The 19,735-nt window shown below is 37.8% G+C and overlaps 1 protein-coding gene and 1 long non-coding RNA gene across 3 annotated transcripts in view; both read right to left on the bottom strand.

Moving 5' to 3' along the window:
• The window catches only part of MED13L (mediator complex subunit 13L), a 283,774-nt gene that overhangs the window by 195,249 nt on the left and 68,790 nt on the right, over positions 1-19,735 (bottom strand). The gene's annotated exons all lie outside the window — the stretch shown is intronic.
• LOC120871588 lies at positions 1,239-9,717 on the bottom strand. Its single transcript, XR_005723058.1, has 3 exons — positions 9,639-9,717; positions 9,075-9,082; positions 1,239-1,250 (listed from the first exon to the last, which is right to left on the bottom strand). It is a non-coding gene; the product is annotated as an uncharacterized LOC120871588 (long non-coding RNA).

The raw sequence follows: 19,735 nt of genomic DNA, 5'->3' as shown, positions 1-19,735 counted from the left end.
TCCAATTAAAATAAATAAATTTATATTAAAAAATATAAACAAATAAACAATAAAAAAAGATTTAAAATCTCCAGTTACTTATGTGTGTATATGTACATGGTTTTTTAAAAAGAGAGCAGTTTCATGTCAAGAAGTAGTGGAGACTTTTTCTTAACTCATATTGTAAAATAGAATTTTAATATAAAACTCATTCTGCCTGTATTTAAAGTCAGAGAAACTGCTGACGCAGATGAAAAATAATATTGTGTATATGGGTTAAGGATAAGTGGGAAGGTTTCTCAAGGTCCAACAGTCGTGTCATGTAATGGGGACATCCACATACCTGAGCAGGACACAAATTGCTTCTAGTTACAGGAGAGTACACTAGAAGAAAGAAAAGGGAGAAGGAAGGAGAAACCAAAAAGATTCATGGTAAAATCTTGAAGTACACTACAGATGATATGGCCATTCTCCATGGAACACTCACTCATTACAGAATTAGTAGTTACTTACCCGGCTACCACCAGCTGTATTTTGAATCTATATGCATAGCTATTGAAAGGATTTTAAGTAATTACCTGAAAGGGTTGTTGTAGAAGATGCCAATGACACAACAGTAAACACCAGTTAAAAGATGCTGGTCATATCTCATAGGAGAAGGCAATGGCACCCCACTCCAAGTACTCCTGCCTGGAAAATCCCATGGGCGGAGGAGCCTGGTAGGCTGCAGTCCAGGGGGTCGCTAAGGGTCAGACATGACTGAGCTGACTTCACTTTCACTTTTCACTTTCCTGCATTGGAGAAGGAAATGGCAACCCACTCCAGTGTTCTAGCCTGGAGAATCCCAGGGACGGGGGAGCCTGGTAGGCTGCCGTCTATGGGGTCGCACAGAGTCAGACACGACTGAAACAACTTAGCAGCAGCAGCATATCTCATAACTGTCAACATTCTTTACTTGAGTATCTCTATAATCTAAGTGATTTCCTTTTGGCCGTCTTCAACACAAACTGCTAACTGGAACAACTTTTATGGATTTCACCTCGGTCTCTGTGGCTTGACCACACTGCCTTGGTCATAAAACTCCAACCTGCTGCTGTTTACAACAAAAGACTCTTTATTAATATTATTGCCTATCGGTGCAATGGAACTCAAGAAAGTGGAGAAGAAAGCAAGCAAAGTAAGTGAGGCTCAACAGAAGGCAAGGACAGAAATATTTTCTGAATTGAACAAATGGTTAGATATGCCCAAAGTCAAATCAAAAAGAATGAGAACTTCATTTTTTAAATAAGTCGACTGGATATACATAGAAAAATATGACTTGTTGAATAAGTCTATAAAGATTACAGCTGACCATGTCAGGCTTAAGTGTTACTGGGACTGTATCTTGATCGATCAAGATAAATTTCTAAAATGAGAGTGTTGCAGTGTCAACCACCACAGAACAAAGACAAAACTACAAAACAGCCGCCTGCCTGCCCTTTGTTCTTTCTCTCATGACTTGACTTTCCACTTCAATAGAGAAAGTAACTGGAAAATAATTTCCACAGATGCAGAACTCCACCTCTACCCAAACGCCAGAACCTCGGTCCCTCTTCTATTACCGTAAATCACTGGTACTCAACCTGAGGCAATTTTGACCTCTCAGGTCAAAGTTTCTGATTGTCAAGACTGAGCAACTAGTGAATCAAGGCCCAAGATGTGGCTAAACATCTTACAGTGCCCAGGACAGCCCTCTAAAGGAAGAATTATAGCCCAAAATATCATCAGTGCCAAGGTTGAGAAGCCGACACAGATGGATTATCCACGCTGCTAACAAGTCCCTAAGAAGATGCCCCAGGCCCCATCCCCCTCACCTACTATAAGACACAGGTCCAGTAATTCTAAGTATCACTATTACACCAATTTGTGTGCAAGAAAAGGTAGAATCTTAATTAAGGGGATCCAAAAGAAATTTACTTACAGTAATATATATTTTAAACTGCCTTCAGCACTAATCATACCTAAAGGGCTAATCAAAACTGTAGTAGTTCCTCCTTACCATATAATTACAATGTTTATATGTAGAAAACAACTTCTAAAAAAACTTGGAAAGGAGTTCCTTGTTAAACAGAAACATATCTTGAAATTTTATCTAAATATAACATTTATGAACATTTTCTTTTTTAAGGAAAAAAAAAGGTGTAATCTAACTTTTTAAAAAATTCTCATTCAAGCATTTGGTCCTCTGTTTGAGATTACACATGACATCACCTAAACCTAAATTTCCTTTGCATATCATCCAACTGGAATCTGGCACCAGCAGTTTAGACAACAAGAATAAAAAACACTCATGTTACCACAAATTACACTGGAAAACAATAATTCCTTTAAAGTAAACCAAAGTTTTAACTAAAATAATGTTTGTGAGATGGAACAAAAGGGGGGGAAATGTATTTCTATAGATTATGCCTTCAAAAAAATGGAATACTAGGAGAATCTCAAAATAAACTTTTTTTTGGCGGGGTGGGGGTGGGGGTAGGGAGGCCATGGTTAACGCACCCTTACTACCAACAGTAAGGCCTAAAATCATAATTCAAATTGGTATTACCACAGTGAACTTCAGGCAACTGGAAAACTGTGGAGTTCGTAACCCACAGGTCCCACCACCTTTCTTGTCCCTCATTCTTATGCCTTCTCCTAGTTGAAATTCCATGGTCGCTCATTAGAGTCACTCTGTGCATGAACCTTCAACTGCCTTGGCCCTCTCTCATGTCCTTGTACACTCTGACAAAACTCCAGTTAAATCCAACTCTCCACCTAATCAGTGCTTCAACCTATACAGTTGAATGTGACTACATGAAACCCAAACCCACACAAACTGGTGATACTTTAAATTCAAAACCACAACTTAAGTGGGCTCCCGCCATCATGCAGAGAATTAAATCACTTTTCCAGAGGCACTTCACTTTACTGCTCTCCTGCAAGACTAACCCTTTTCTTCTTTGCCCTCTACAAGCCTCTGACATCTCTTCCTCTATCTTTGCTCTCAAGAGATGACCTTGCTTCTTTTTTCAATGATAGTTAAAAACCACTGAAGGAGAAATTCCACATGCCACATTTACCACCTACTGCATCTGTACTCATCAATTCTTATCTCCTCTCTTATTACACAGATATGTCTTTGCTCTTATCTAAAGCCACCTCTCACTTCTGCACTTTCCCCCATTTCCTATGGCTTACTGAAGAACACTGCTCCAGCAAATTCTATCTATCCTCTCTGCTTATCCTCTATTCTACCTGTCAATTTCTCATTCTTTACTGTATTATTCCTGACATACAACGCAAATAAAAAACAGAAGGGAGAAACAGAGAGACAGAGATACCTTCTCATGAACGTAGAAATCCATAAAACAAAATGTGGGAAGCAATGGACTCCAAACAACACATCTCACATGACTACTGTCCCCACCTTGAAATCCTGGTCAGTGTTCAAGGACTATCCCCTTCAGAAAGTGCCTTTTCCTTTAAAGTTCCAGCAGAGCACCAGCGCTTTGATCACCCTGCTAACATGCTGCTCTTCAAGTACAAAGATAGGCGTTTGTTGCCCTTCTTGAGATTTCAAGTTCCCTGAGGTGTGTGAATGTTCATCAAAGGAAGGAATGAATGAATTTTTGCATATTTCTTGCAGTTTACAAATCTGAAAAAACATTACCAAAAATCTGTTGATAGAAAAGCTGATTAAAATAAATGTATTACAAGCACTTTTAAAAGGTCCAGAGAAGCATCTGAACTTAATGGGACCCCACAAGTGACAGCAGTTTATAACATACCTGTTTGGGTATAAATATTAGGAAATAAGTTCACAGTGGTTAAAGCAGCTATGCAGATTTTGTGCTAAAACGTGAGATTTTCACAAACCCTGCTGTGAACAATTAAATATTTTAATAAACTTCTTAAATGAAACATCACCTATGAGCAACTGTTCAGTTCACAGATACTTAAATATAGGACTGGTGGGCTAAATTTTTAAATGCACATTTTAAAATCTCAATCTGTAAAACTGAGTTAATGTGTAAAGTGGTATCATAAAGCATACCAAATAAAATGACTAAGTATCACCAAGGAGGACATTTGATTTTTAAAATACTGAATTTTAAATTTCTGACCACCACCTAATAAATTCCTGAACTGCCAATTCCTAGTATTTATAAACAAATATGTACTTTACTACTAAGACCGTTAATTCTATAATACAAGCAAAACAACCACTAAGGTGAAATGTCAATTTTCCACTATAATATAAATACTCCAATATGTTCACAATCTCTGAAAGTTCACTTTATTTCTGTTTTAAAATTCATAGGAGTCAATGAAATTAAACAGCACTACTTTTTATTGTGTGTGGAGGGGGAAATTAAGATCAGATTCTTTCTTAAATGGGTTATAAATTCTCCATGTGTTTAAAAAACAACAAAAAAAGAAAGGTGTGTGTGAAGTAGAAGAACAACAACAAAACAACAGAGTCCTTGAGAAACAGAACTTTCCTTGAGATAACTGGTTAGGACAAACTCCAAAGTTTGAACATTACACCAGGCAGAAGCCAGAGAAGTTCTAAATAATTTACAAACCCCCATTCCAACTACCCTTAAGCCTCATTTCAGGATTACTGCCTACAGTTTAACCTCCCTGTTGCCAATGCTTCAGAGATGAGTCCAAAGAAATGACTAGATAAATACAGGGTTTCAGCAAATGTCCTCTTCATGGGCTATAGAGAACACACTGGAGAAGTCTGCTCAACATTCAGAAAGTCAGAGCCCCTCTGGTAAGGTTGCCACAATCTTTAGCTAAACCTTAAACTTTTAGAATAATTACAATCAATCGGAGGTCAAATGTGGTGAACAATATTCTCCTGCCTATTAAATAATAAAAACTAACAAAAGTAAATTAACAATTACAGAACATGGATGGTATGCAAAACAGTTTTTAAAAGTGCACAAATGGAAACTAAATACTTTCAGGAAATGTGGAGTTTGTATAACAAAGAAGAGAGGGATGTTTTCAGCGAAGTGGCAACTAGCCAACCTCTCATTTTGAATCAAATTTGTCACTGAAATGAAGTTTTCCAGGAAGCAATAAGAATAATAAAACTTTAGGCTTCAAAGAAACTCAGCTTAAGAAAAAACTATGTGGCAAATACTCAAAACATCAGTAAAGTAACAATAAATCATTTATTCAACTTGAAATCTGAACAATTTCCGGAAATGTCAATTAAACCAGACCTCTTCTTAAGCAGCAAGTCTGAACTACTTTTTTAATGCCAAACATTCACACACACACACAAGCAATAAAAATCATTATTTTGGTTTAAAATTTTGATTAAATCATTATTCTGATTTAAATAACTATTTCTCACTTGGTTTTTCACTCGGCACTGTTGGTTTTTCAAAACAACTAAAAGTCACTATTATTAAAGTTTTAATACTGTGTAAAGTTTACTTGACAACCACGACCAAATATTTATGACCCATGCTTGTTAGAAACAGCACTGTACATGGCAATGGGATTTCACACTTTTAGGAATATCATCCTAGTGTCTATGATGTTGAGGAATCAAAAAAGGCCTAAGAGAAGCAAGCACACCCAAAAGATTTGTTTTGTATTATCAGCAGGAAATTTTATTACCAAGACATTTTAACATACAAACATGTTTAATCTTGAAGTGTCTCATCTGGTAAAAAACTGTTGAAGATTGGGATAATTTCAAACTCTGAAAACTACACAATCTGTACTCTCCTACAAAGTAGTGAGCAGAAAGTAGTAAATTGCTTTGGGCACAATAAAGGACAGAAATAGTATGGACCTAACAGAAGCAGAAGATAATAAGAAGAGGTGTTTAGAATACACAGAGGAACTACACAAAAAAGATCTTCATGACCCAGATAACCATGATGGTATGATCACTCACCTAGAGCCAGACATCCTGTAGTGCGAAGTCAAGTGGGCCTTAGGAAGTATCACTACGAACAAAGCTAGTTGAGGTGATGGAATTTCAGTTGAGCTATTTCAAATCCTAAAAGATGGTGTGTGAAAGTGTTGCACTCAATATGCCAGTAAATTTGGAAAACTCAGCAGTGGCCACAGGACTGGAAAGATCAGTTTTCATTTCACTCCCAAAGAAAGGCAATGCCAAAGAATGCTCAAACTACCGCACAATTGCACTCATCTCACACGCTAGCAAAGTAAAGCTCAAAATTCTCCAAGCCAGGCTTCAGCAATACGTGAACCCTGAACTTCAAGAAGTTCAAGCTGGATTTAGAAAAGACAGAGGAACTAGAAATAAAATTGCCAACATCATCGAAACAGCAGGAGAGTTCTAGAAAAACATCTGCTACTGCTTTACTGACTATGCCAAAGCCTCGTGTCTGACTCTTAGCGACCCCATGGACTGCAGGCTACCAGGCTCCTCCACGCATGGGATCTGCCAGGCAAGAGTACTGGAGTGGGGTGCCACTGCCTTCTCCTATAACCAACCTAGTCAGCATATTCAAAAGCAGAGACATTACTTTGCCAACAAAGGTCCGTCTAGTTAATTAAGCTGTGGTTTTCCCAGTAGTCATGTATGGATGTAAGAGTCAGGCTATAAAGAAAGCTGAGTGCCTTTGAACTGTGGTGTTGGAGAAGACTCTTGAGAATCTCTTGGACTGCAGGAGATCCAACCAGTCAGTCTTTAAAGGAAATGACTGGAAGGACTGATGCTGAAGCTGAAGCTCCAATACTTTGGCCAGCTGATGCGAAGAACTGACTCACTGGGATGCTGGGAAAGACTCAAGGCAGGAGGAGAAGGGGACGACAGAGGATGAGATAGTTGGATGGCCATCACCGACTCAATGCACATGAGTCTGAGTAAATTCTGGGAGTTGGTGATGGACAGGGAAGCCTAGCGTGATGCAGGCGATGCAGTTGCAGGGAGTTGGACCCAACTGAGAAATTGAACTGAACTGAGTACCTTATGATAATCAATAAGATAGCTGATCTTGACATCTAACAACATTCAGGGTCTAAAGTTCCAAAGCATATCAAGCAAGCCTCTTGGTAATCCAGTCCCATCCCATCTTTTTGATCTATTTCCTATTATTTCTGGCCCAGATACTTATTACAAAAACACCAAATTTTGTGGCTGCATGTTTTTCTTTCTCTATGCCTTTATTCATTGTATTCTCTTCCCCTGAAATAAATAAATTCTCTTCATTTCAGCATCACATCCCTCTTTCAGCACTTCCTCCTCTACAAAGCATTCCCACTACTCTCAAGCAGCAATAATCTCTTTTGAATTACCATAGCCATAATTGGGCTTCCCTGGTGGCTCAGAGGGTAAAGCGTCTGCCTACAATGCAGGAGACCTGGGTTCAATCCTTGGGTCGGGAAGATCCCCTGGAGAAGGAAATGATAACCTACTCCAGTACTCTTGCCTGGAAAATCCCATGGACTGAGAAACCTGGTAGGCTACAGTCCATGGGGTCGTGGTAAAGAGTCAGACACGACTTAGCGACTTCAGTTTCACTTTAGTTCCCTGGTGGCTCAAAGGTTAAAGCGTGATTCCCCTAGAGAAGGAAATGGCAACCCACTCCAGGACTCTTGCCTGGAGAATGCCATGGAGGGAGGAGCCTGTAAGGCTACAGTCCATGGGGTTGCAAAGAGCTGGACATGACTGAGCAACTTCATTTCACTTTTTAGCCATAATTATTTCACAAGCATCATTTTGCATATATGATTATACTTAATATGTTTCTCTCCCCTACTTGACAGAGTGTCCTGTGACCAAATGACACCTGCTGAATAAAAACCATCAGTGTGCCACAGATCCCAAAGCCAGAAGAGACCTGATATCAGGTGAATAGAAAGAAGCAAAGTCTTCCCACTCACTTGTATTTTAATTCCTGTTTAGTAGCTTTATTGCTTAGCAAATTGTTTTCTGAGGAAAAGTTTAGATGGGTCCAATAAGTTAAAAGTTAGAATATCTCACTTGGTTGTCACAGAAATCCTGAATCAGTTACGTGAAACTACAAAAAAGCAAGAGAGTTCCACAAAAACATCTATTTCTGCTTTATTGACTATGCCAAAGCCTTTGACTGTGTGGATCACAATAAACTGTGGACAATTCTGAAAGAGATGGGAATACCAGACCACCTGACCTGCCTCTTGAGAAACCTATATGCAGGTCAGGAAGCAACAATTAGAACTGGACATGGAACAACAGACTGGTTCCAAATAGGAAAAGGAGTACGTCAAGGCTGTATATTGTCACCCTGCTTATTTAACTTCTATGCAGAGTACATCATGAGAAATGCTGGACTGGAAGAAGCGCAAGCTGGAATTAAGATTGCCGGGAGAAATATCAATAACCTCAGATATGCAGATGACACCACCCTTATGGCAGAAAGTGAAGAGGAACTCAAAAGCCTCTTGATGAAAGTGAAAGAGGAGAGTGAAAAAGTTGGCTTAAAGCTCAACATTCAGAAAACGAAGATCATGGCATCCAGTCCCATCACTTCATGGCAAACAGATCGGGAAACAGTGGAAACAGGGTCAGACTTTATTTTTCTGGGCTCCAAAATCACTGCAGATGGTGACTGCAGCCATGAAATTAAAAGATGCTTACTCCTTGGAAGGAAAGTTATGACCAACCTAGATAGCATATTGAAAAGCAGAGACATTACTTTGCCAACAAAGGTCCGTCTAGTCAAGGCTATGGCTCTTCCAGTGGTCAGTATGGATGCGAGACTTGGACTGTGAAGAAAGCTGTGCGCAGAAGAATTGATGCTTTTGAACTGTGGTGTTGGAGAAGACTCTTGAGAGTCCCTTGGGCTGCAAGGAGATCCAACCAGTCCATTCTAAAGGAGATCAGTCCTGGGTGTTCTTTGGAAGAAATGATGCTAAAGCTGAAACTCCAGTACTTTGGCCACTTCATGCGAAGAGTTGGCTCGTTGGAAAAGACTCTGATGCTGGAAGGGACTGAGGGCAGGAGGAGAAGGGGATGACCGAGGATGAGATGGCTGGATGGCATCACTGACTCGATGGACATGAGTTTGAGTGAACTCCGGAAGCTGATGATGGACAGGGAGACCTGGCGTGCTGCAATTCATGGAGTCGCAAAGAGTCGGACACGACTGAGCGACTGAACTAAACTGAACCCACTATATAGCTGAGGAAATGAAACCCTGTGATTAAGTAACCTATTTCAAGGTCATTACAGCAAGGAGGTGCAAAAGTTGGTACTACAGTCCAAGCTTTGTGATACTTGCTTTACTGCTTTTGTTTCACCACACTACCCCCAGGAATACCGTCAGGGGAGACGGCGTCAGCGATGTGGGGGTGGGGGGTGGGGGTGGCGGGGTGGAGAATGAATGTTGCAGTTAAGAAAATAGAGGAGAAAAGGTTGGTATTCCTTGGTTTATGCAGAAAGCCAATAAAGCCCCTGCACAGGACTTGCTCTGTTCATGTAGGCCACAGGCACCTTCTCAGTGTAGCGAAGGCACCCCACCTTGGGCACTTTCTCGAGAGGGTCTTAGAAGCCCAGGCATGAAAGTGAACTCAGAGGGCTCCTGCGCTCCAGGGGATCAACCTGAAAAGGAAAGAGGAAGAGAGAGAAAAAAGACCCGGGGTAACCAAGCTTTGATGACAAGGCCTGCAACTTTATTTTCACAGACAGCTTTTATACCTTAAGTTGTACATAGAGAATAATGGAAGATGCAGAGTCATCCAGGGTCAGCAGTCCTGACCCTTATCGAGACCAGGCTTTCTTTATGCATACCTATCTGTATACACAGGTCTTAGGCATCATCTTCTGGCCAGGAGGCCTGCTAACATTTTACAACTCTTTCTTCTGATAAACGTTAGTTAACCAGAAAGCTTATTTTCTCTAAAAGTGTTTTTTCTAACGTCAGGTGCCATTCTCCGAAAGCACTAGATAAAGTTGCGTTCCTATAGGGCAAAGGTGCAGTGGGCTATAACAGGGAAAGAATTTATTAACTCAAGTTTTAGTGTTGTTAATATCAAGGCCACTACTTATATTTCTATATATCAACTATGTTAATTAATGCACACAATATGAAAACTTGGCAGCAAACACTGGCTCAACAATGAGACCCTTCACCAGTACCATTCTAATAATTTTAACTCCTCGAAAGGCTTTATTTAAGCTTCCCGTGCCTCTCGCGGTTGGGAGTTTATAAACAATCACAAGCGTAGTTGTAAAAGTCTGGATAAACCTGTCAGGCAAGTTAGAGAGCCATCAGAGGGGTTTGAATTGAAACACTCCTATTATGCCCGGGAGACTTATTAACTAGAGCCCTCAGTTGATTTCCTTCAGAGAAAGGTGGTCGGGGATAGCCCCCGGTAAACGTCAGAAGAGCTGGTGAAAGGCATAAAATAGCAAGACAGACTCTGGTTTTGGGGTAGATGCTCGAGCAGGTAAAGGGGGTCCCTCGAGTCCTGATTCGCCTTTGCCCGTCAGGTCTCTTCCACATGACCTTTGTCATGGGTGGGATTTCCCATGCTGGCTCGCGGCAACCCCCGCTCTGGATAATCACAGCAAAGCTAAAATACAGAGCTTGGCGTAGAGGCAGGCAGACTGGAGAGCCACTTCTAGAGTCTTCTCCAGCCCTGAGAGCCCACATACAAGGCGTCCACGGTAGTCTGAGCTCCTGCTGTCCCTCTAGAAAACGCGCTTCCCAAATCCACACTCTGCCATTCAGAATTCTAACCCTAACTAACCTGGCCCATGTTTTCTACCGCTCTCCCAAACAAACTTTCAGCTCCCCACAGCTGCTTACTGCTATGCTACATACAGCACAAATAAATACTCACTGCTTTGTGCTCAGGCTGCTATCACATTCCTATGTACACTTGTGCTAATCTTTTGTGTTCTCCAGGCAAACTGCCCTAATGACTCCAGCTCAGAGATTTTAGCCTATTACCTGTGAGATCACATTTCACATTTTATTATAAGTGCTCTAGGTTCTCTACAGAAGTCAATATAAAGCGGTTAAAACCAAAGAACTAGAGCCAGATGCCCTTCTCTTCCACTTACGTGTCTTCTGGGAGTTCTTAACATCTCTATGCCTCAGTTTCCCCACATATAAACAGGAAATCTTAGTATAGTCCATACCACACAACAATGACATGATAAAATGAGTTAATACAAAAAACTGCTTTGAACAATGCCCAGCATGGAAATAATGCTTCAAAGTTAGTAGCTATCATTGCCATTTCTTCCAGTACCACAGTTAGTTTTATCTCCTCAGGACTATTTAACTATTCCACAATGCTAGACACATATTGTTTCATTTGTAAGTTATATTTTAATAACATGCTTTTAAGTCTTCTCCCAAAAAAATCAATTTATGTTTTCAGAGATCTCTTTCATTTTATAAGGCAAACCAGTATATGCTAAAAACTTATTTTTATAATATAGAAAATATAACTATGGTAATCATAGGGGATTAATAGAAGTAAATATCCACTCCATTAAATCTGGAACTCTGTACTGATCCAACAGTTCCCTTCATTTAATCAAACACCATGCAAACTATTAAAGAGTTCCTTCTGACTTTAACAGCTATTTTCTCAGAGAAAAAGCCAAGTGCCTGCTAAAAGATCTTAATAATCCACAGGGCCTGGAGAGTACTGCCTTTTTTCTTTTTCTTTTTAAAGTTAAAAAAGGCTTTTCCTCTTAACCGAAATCAATGAAAAGCCTCTTGAACGCAGCAAGAAGATAAGGTTGATTTTAGCTACAATGTAAGTCACTACAGAATTTCAGAGTGCCAACAATGGTGTCACTTTTCTCATTCACTGGATTTATTCCTGTTTTTTCAGGACTACAATAGTCTGTGCAATGTTATGAACGCCTCTCACCAGCGTTACATTTCACATAACATAATTAACAAATTATATATAAAAAAAAAATCATTTTCCTATCACAGCTGCTATTATTAGTCCTGAAAGGAAATCCTAAACATGAAGTGAAAAAAATTGTACTATGACCAATGAGGCCAATTTTACATCTCTAAAACCATATATTTTGAGTAGTTTGAGGATGGCTAAGTATTCATGTTTTTAAAAAAGTAAAGAGGGGGAAAAAATCTGTGCCCATATTATTCAAGGATCCTCAATTTTAAACAACTGTAAAAAGATAAAAATAGCCGTGGAAGTAGATACTGCTGCTGCTGCTAAGTTGCTTCAGTTGTGTCCGACTCTATGCAACCCCACCAGGCTCCCCCGTCCCTGGGATTCTCCAGGCAAGAACACTGGAGTGGGTTGCCATTTCCTTCTCCATAATAATAATTTAAAAAATAGCCAAGATCTCATATCCAGGGTGTCTAAGGCTGCGTGCTTTACACAACTATCACATAATATCACAATCCAAACGCTGCCATTGTGTCAGTGTCACGCGATCCCTCGTGTCCCCACTTTTAGAGCCACACTAGCTTTAGTCCCCTCCCATCCTGACCTAAACTCCTGGCAACCACTTATCTGTTCTCTACATCTATAATTAAGTCAAGAATGCTAGAAAAATGGAATCAGACAGTATGTATTAACTTCCAGGGTTCGCTTTTTCACTCAGCGTAATTTTCTGGAGGTTCATCCAGGTGGTTGTGTCAACAGTTTACTCCTCTTGATTAAATTGTAGTATTCCATTGCAGAATGGCTATATCACACTTTTTTTTCCACAAATTGAGGGATATCTGAATCGTTTCCAATTTGGAACTTTTATGAATAAAGCAGCTATTTGTTTATAGCTATACATGTAAAAACCTGTTTTTATGTGAACACACATTTTCACATATCGAAGATAAATGCCCAAGAGTACAATTCCTGAGTTGTACAGTAACTGTACATTTAGTTTAAGAAACCACCCCGACAGGATTAGAAAAGTGAACCACTCAGGAACTGTCTGCACAAGTGGTGCAAAAGAGCAGACCATCAGTGCTGCACTGGCATTAATCCCAGGAACCAATAGCAGCAGTGGGGCAACACCAATCTAACCTGAGCACAGGTGCCTCATGACAAATGTTACTAGTGTGTTCAACTGCATAATGTTCTAGCACTGTATTCTGAAAGACATTAATTTATTAAATAAATTGTATATATTAAAAGAAAAAAAAAAAGATAACCATCCAGCTATTTTCTATAGTGGCTTTGTGCATGATTTCAAAATCCCACCAGAAACATGTAAGTAATCGTTTCTTCACATCCTCCCCAGCATTTGGTGGTGTCAGTATTTTTCACTTTTAGCCACTGTGGTAGGTAAGTAATGACTGACCGTAATTTTAATCTGGATTTCCTTAATGGCTAATAATGCTGAAAAGCTTTTAATATATATATTGCCTTGTATATTTGTCTAAACAACTCTTCTGGCCATTTTCTTCTATATTAACTATTTGGTTTTTTACAACTGAGCTTTGAGAAATCTTTACATATTTTAGACTAGGTCTTTGTCAGATATAGGGTTTGCTAAGACTTTTTTCCGATTGCAACTTTTCATCCTCTCAAAGGGGTTTTCTGCAAAGTGTAAGTTTTTAAAATAAATAATTTGTTAATTTTTCCTTTTATAAACTGTGCTTTTGCTATTGGCTCTAAAAACTCCTAGATCATAGAAATTTTCATACTCATTGTTTTTTCCAAAAGTTCTATAGTTTTACATTCAATGCCTGTGGTTCATGGAGTTGTTGTTTTGTTTTGTTTTTTGTATAAGGTATGAGACTTGGGTCAAGGTACTTTTTTTGGTTGTTTTTGGATGTTTAATTACTTCACTACCAATGGTTGAAAAGGTGCATGAATTTTCAGCATATGAGACCTATACACTTTTTGTTAAGATTTTGGGGGCAATTATAAATGGTACTGGATTTTCAGTTTTATTTTATCCACAGGTTCATTGCTAATATATAGAAATAAAAATGATTTCTATATGTTTACCTCGTATCCTGTGATCTTGAACTCACTTATTTCTAGACTTACTGGTCTTTTTTTCTTTTTTTGGTAGAGTCCTTGGAATTTTCTACAAAAACCATTTTATCTGCAAACAGAGACAATTTTATTTCTTTCTGATCTGCCTCTTCTTTCTTTTTCTTGCCTTACTGTACTGGCTAGAACATCAACGTTAAAGCGAGTAAGAATGGTTAAAGCAGACAACCTGGTCTTCTTCCTGATCTTGGGTGAGGAGGAAGAAGTATTCGTCTTTTGTTATTAAATATAATATTAGCTGTTTGTTTATGTAGATGCTCTTTACAAAGTTGAGGAAATTCCCCCATTACTATTTTCTAAGAGTTTTTATCATAAATGGATATTAATTTCTGGACTTGAGTTTGTCACAATTTCAAAGAGAAATGATGAAGTTGCTCTGAATTAATCCTCAATTGTTTGCTCTTTAAGTATGAAGTCTGTGAACAGAGAAAACTGCTCACTACATCAAGTCTGAATTAAACTGCATTTCTTTTTACTATATAAATGTATACCTTATATCAACAGCTTCAAGTCCTTCCCCCCAACCCTAGGAAGCAATCCAAAAACATGATCATTTGGAAAACATGCAACAATCTAATACTTTTTGTTGAAGCTTTGCTTTCCATGTTCTTAAGAGTTCACTTTTTTTTCCAGCATAAAAAGTGATGTACTATTTTAAACATAAGAAAACAACACAATTTGAGCTTGTCAATGGAAATATGCGTGGTTTTCTTATCCTGGAATGTTTCTGCTGCTACCTTGAAAATCACAGCTTAGCTCAGTCAAGTAACAGTCATTCCCTGTCAAATACCTAAAACAAAATTCTACCCTCTAATCACTATTTATCTAGTGTTAAACTGCAGTGGTACTCTCAAGGAGTACCACTCAAGGATTAGTGGTGAAACACTAATCAAACTCTGAATTTAAACATCCATTTGCTTTTAACTCAATTTTAAAACTGAGAATTTTAGGAGCATAGAAATCTACGTTTAATTTAAACTATAGCATCAGAATTTAGAAGTCCAATTATTTCAAATCACCAAGGGACTATCAAAGGGAAGACAAAGGAGAGGCAAATACACCCAAAGTATTAATAATCTGCATCCTACCTAAAACTGTATTCATTTCCTTAGTCTTAATAAGGGCAATAAATAGAAAAAAGTAGTTAAAACAATTATGATAAAATAGTTTACATTCAAATGCTAGAAAAGCAGATACAATTATTAAGTTAAGGTTTCTTTGAAGTTTTACATCCAAAGCCAAAAAGAATTCTAAGTATACAGGGATATGGAAGCATTGTGGCTATTGCCTCTGTAGAACCAGCCTCCTCCACATACTCTCTCAATGAAGACACCCTACTCCTAACCTACCATAGCCAGGCACTTCTGCACTCCAAACAACAGAGCATAACAAAACACTTTTTAAACCAAGTACACCAAAATTTGAAAATTGCTAGTACAGTTGGAGAAAATTTAACTAATTGTCTATGTTAGTTATGTTTGCTTTAAAGATAAATGAAGTAAATAGGATTTCTACCTGCTTAATCTAAAAGAGTGAACAAAGGGAGCATAAGAAAACAGAAATACAAATGCAAAAACAAAACCGAGAAAAACAAATGAAAATTAATAGAATATACCACTAGTAAAAGGTTTTACTGCGTATGATTTCATAGGACTTATTCTGCAAATGCAGAACTGTTCTTAAGTTACATAAGATATCTTAAGTTACATAAGATATATTGGGGACCTGAATAGACCAGCGTTAAATTTGTATTACAAACCTACTCAGGAAGTGAGTGGATAGTTCAATATTTTTCAATTTCTAGGACAGTGTGACAAGAACAAGTAAAGCAAATAAGAAAAACTAGTCTCTTTTTTTATACTTCACCACTAAATTAAACAAACCCTGTAAAAACTAATTTCTTTTTAAAACAATCATAAGTATTTTTCAATGTAAATATTGAAGTATGATATTCCCAGTATTTTGTCTTAGAAACTAAAACCCTAGACTTAAAATTTAAATAAGCATAAATATCAACTGCAAATGTCTATATATTAATTTATCATTTTAGGAATAACTTGAAATCTGAGCCACCTATCTCTTAAAAAAAAAAAATCTCAAGTAGTATATAATTAAATACATTATTAAATCTAGTCAAGATGAAGACTTAGCGTTAAATAGAAATCTCAGGAAAATCCAGCCCCTCCCAATCAACAATATACCCCCAAAAGACAGGCAAAAATTCCTAATTGCTCATGATCAGGGTCCCCAAATTAAAGGAAAAGGCACAAAGAAATGAAAATCACATGTATGCCTCAGAAGGAAAGCACCATGGGATTAGCCAGTGACAATCAGAAACTGCCTCTAGTCCAAAGGAGAAATACAATCCAGGGAACTGCTTGACAAATGTATCAAAAATAGGAATATTAAAGGAGAATTTGTTCTGTATTCCATTTTTTAACAGAGAGAGACATAAATGACAAGGTAGAGAGAATGAAAAAAGGAAGGGAAAGTGAAGGAAGAAAATCCTGTCTGTAGCCACACCTCTATTTTTTTTAAAGTACAGGATGATTTCCAATCATTAGAGGGATAATAAAAATCATACATTTTAAGACTACTTCATCTATAAATTTTTAACCCATCTGATCAAATTCACTTTCACCACATTGATAAGTACTTCAAAAATATAAATCCCACAAAGTAAAATAAATTTTGGCTGAACTACAGAAGGACAAAAATTTGTACCTTACAGAAAACAAAAAGATTCAGAAGATTGTTTAAAAAAAAAAATCAAAGGAGTATTAAATATAAAGTATGATTGGGAATACAATAAACTAGAACCCATTCTAATTTTTCAATTAATTTAGTTATTCTTAAAGTAATAAATCTCAGGACTTTCAAGCAAACATCATAAATTGCTCTGAAAACCCATTCTGCTCCAAATATATAGCAATGATAGATAAAATAGACAAATTTAAAGGGCATGAATTAAAAAAAAAAAAAAAAAAACAGACAAACACCATGACAAAGAAACACGTAAGAGTAAGAGGGATTTAAGCTGTGAGCCTACTGGGCTCTTGTTTTAGAAGGTATCAACAGAGGCCCGGATTTCAGATTCTGTGAGCAAAGAAATAAAAATGGCCCACCCAAAACTAGAGACTAGAGACTAGAGCTGAAATTGGGCCGAAAAAAAAACTCCTGGTAATAGCTGCCCCAGGATAAGTAAGTTGTGTCCATGTAAGTGTGGCTTCTAAACTGAGTGCCTAGGAAAGTCAGACTATTCAACTTCACACATAGGACCTAAGCCACACCATCTAGTTGACTGGCCAATGGAACAAAGATACACCAAGCATCAGGGGTGAGCAGTCATGTGGTTTTGGATTGGGGGAAGGGACAGTAAGAAGAACCAGTTAAGAACACCTGCAAAACCACTAGATAAGAAGAGTAAGAAAAGACGGGGGCGGGGGGGGGGGGGTAGAGTAGTGACTTCTTGACAGTGAAGTTGTACCACGACATATGAAGAAAACTTAGTAAGAAAGACAGTCTACAAATACAGCAACTGAAGTACTTAATTCCTCCAAACAAAACAGAATCAGGAAATACACCTGAAACTAATGTACAGTCTTTCAAACATCAGGGGGAAAAATACTAACAACTCATCTAACCTCATTTTAAAACTATATTTTGAAAGTTGATAAGATGTAATTAACAAAAAAGTTCCACTCACCCATCTTCATTTGCAACCCAATAGTCCTCCAAGTTCAGTTTCTACACTCAGAGAAATGAGACACCAGATGAGAGTGCTTTGCTTGTCACAAGTATAGTAATAAAAATTGTGATTGGGATAGAAGAGTAATAGAATAGTAGATTATACAACTGAATAATAACTGATTTCCAACAAAACAGAAAATTTCTCATTTACTAAAATCACATAAATCAACAAAAAGCAAAAACTAGTGCTATCAACAATAAATTATTCAAGGAAAAGTGTCTATTAAATTTCCCCTCTAAGTTTAAAACAAGTAGTCAGAAAAACTATAATACTGACAATGGGGCCTGCATTTACACTGAAGTTTTTGGTGGTTCAGCTATCAACAAGGCTGAAGAATTTGACAGTTTTACCTGAAAAGGTTAAGATACACAACTGGTTAAAGCTAAGATACACAACTGGTTAAAGCTTTGTGTGTTTTAGCAGGACAACTAGATTAAAAGTGAATTAATTTTATCATTATACAGTGGATTTAATCATCTACACTAATCACTTATTTTGATGGAAATATGTATTTAGGAATCATTCAGAGATAAACAGAGTAGTTGAAGACTACACAAGAAAGAAACACAAACTATAGATAGAACATCAGTGTCCTCATCAAGACAAAGCATATTCTTTGCTGGTGATAAACAGTTTACTCACTTTAGTTTAAAATTCCACCCAGGTGATCCATAAAATTACTCGGAGTTTCAGCGGATAAAAATACAGCAGCAGACATGCAGCCTGACTGCAAACACGGAACTCTGTATGCAGCAGAGTGCCTCGCCTTGCTAATGAGAAAAGTTCAGGCATTTCTACCGTCTTACAGTAGAGAAACACTCCATGCGCTTTCTCAGTTATCTATAAATGTCAGTAGCCCTCTGGCTCACTGCCATAAGGAGCTCTTATCTCTGTTCTCTGCTTTATCCCTTTGTCCATTCTTCAGTCATTTAGCACAACCACTACTCTATTTTCATCAGTAAGACGTTCTTCTGCAACAAAAATGGGAGTTCCAACTGCTTCAAAAGCAGTTACTCACCAGCTGCTAGCTAAAATCATGAAAACTAGAAAGCAACACTTTGTGGCTTTTTTAATCAAAGGAGCATAACATTTCAAATTGACATTTAAGACCCAGCAATCCACCCTCTTTTATAGTAAGCCAAATATATATATACACACATATATATATTAAAACGTTCACATAAAAGCAATCACTCTGATAAAAATTTTATAGATGTAACACTTACTTAGAAAATGTCTATGAAATCACAAACTCATTAACAGTAAGAAATAACATCAACAGTGTTTATTTAAGTATGACAGATAACCAAAATACGAGCTGTTATTTATTACTTTCCTTCCACACACCAAAAACCCAATAATTTTTTACTGAATGTAAAAAAGAAAAAAAAAAAGTATCTCAAGCTTTCTTCTGCTTAGGTCTGAACTGTACCATCTAACATTACATCCTGGCTCCATTCTGCCCTTTCCTCCCCACTGACATAAAATTCTCTGTCAAGTGACCTAAGAGTATTCAATGTATCCTGTGTGTGTCCATATACTAAAAAAAAAGTAAATAGAAAAGATAAAAACATGCCTTTCTTATATTGTACCGTCTGCTTTGAGTAGCTTTTCCTTCTTCTTCTAAAGGATATTTTTCTTTTTTTTTTAAGGCAGTAGCTCCATCCAGTTTTGCTTGCTAAGTTTTCATCAATAGGCAAACAGAATAAACTGCTTTCTTCCTGTGATCCCACACAGAATTTTAGGCCTGCCTCTTTACATTGAGACTTGTCTGACAATTCTGATCACCAGATTGAGGGCAAGCAGAGCTTTGCAACTGGAAAAGACCCTGAGCAGCAGTTACTATTGCTATAACTTAGAGCATGATAGCTACCTCTTTTCCAGCGGCAATCATTCTGCCTAACACCTCCTCTAGCTAAAAGCTTCTTCAAGGCAGGGAGGGCCTCAAGAAACGTCTCTTACCACATAGAGATTGTAGCTCTCCACATAATAACCATGCAAAAA

Source organism: Oryx dammah, unplaced genomic scaffold, assembly GCF_014754425.2.
Source record: "Oryx dammah isolate SB20612 unplaced genomic scaffold, SCBI_Odam_1.1 HiC_scaffold_12, whole genome shotgun sequence".
Classification (NCBI taxonomy): domain Eukaryota; kingdom Metazoa; phylum Chordata; class Mammalia; order Artiodactyla; family Bovidae; genus Oryx; species Oryx dammah.
This window is presented reverse-complemented; position numbering and strand designations above follow the sequence as displayed.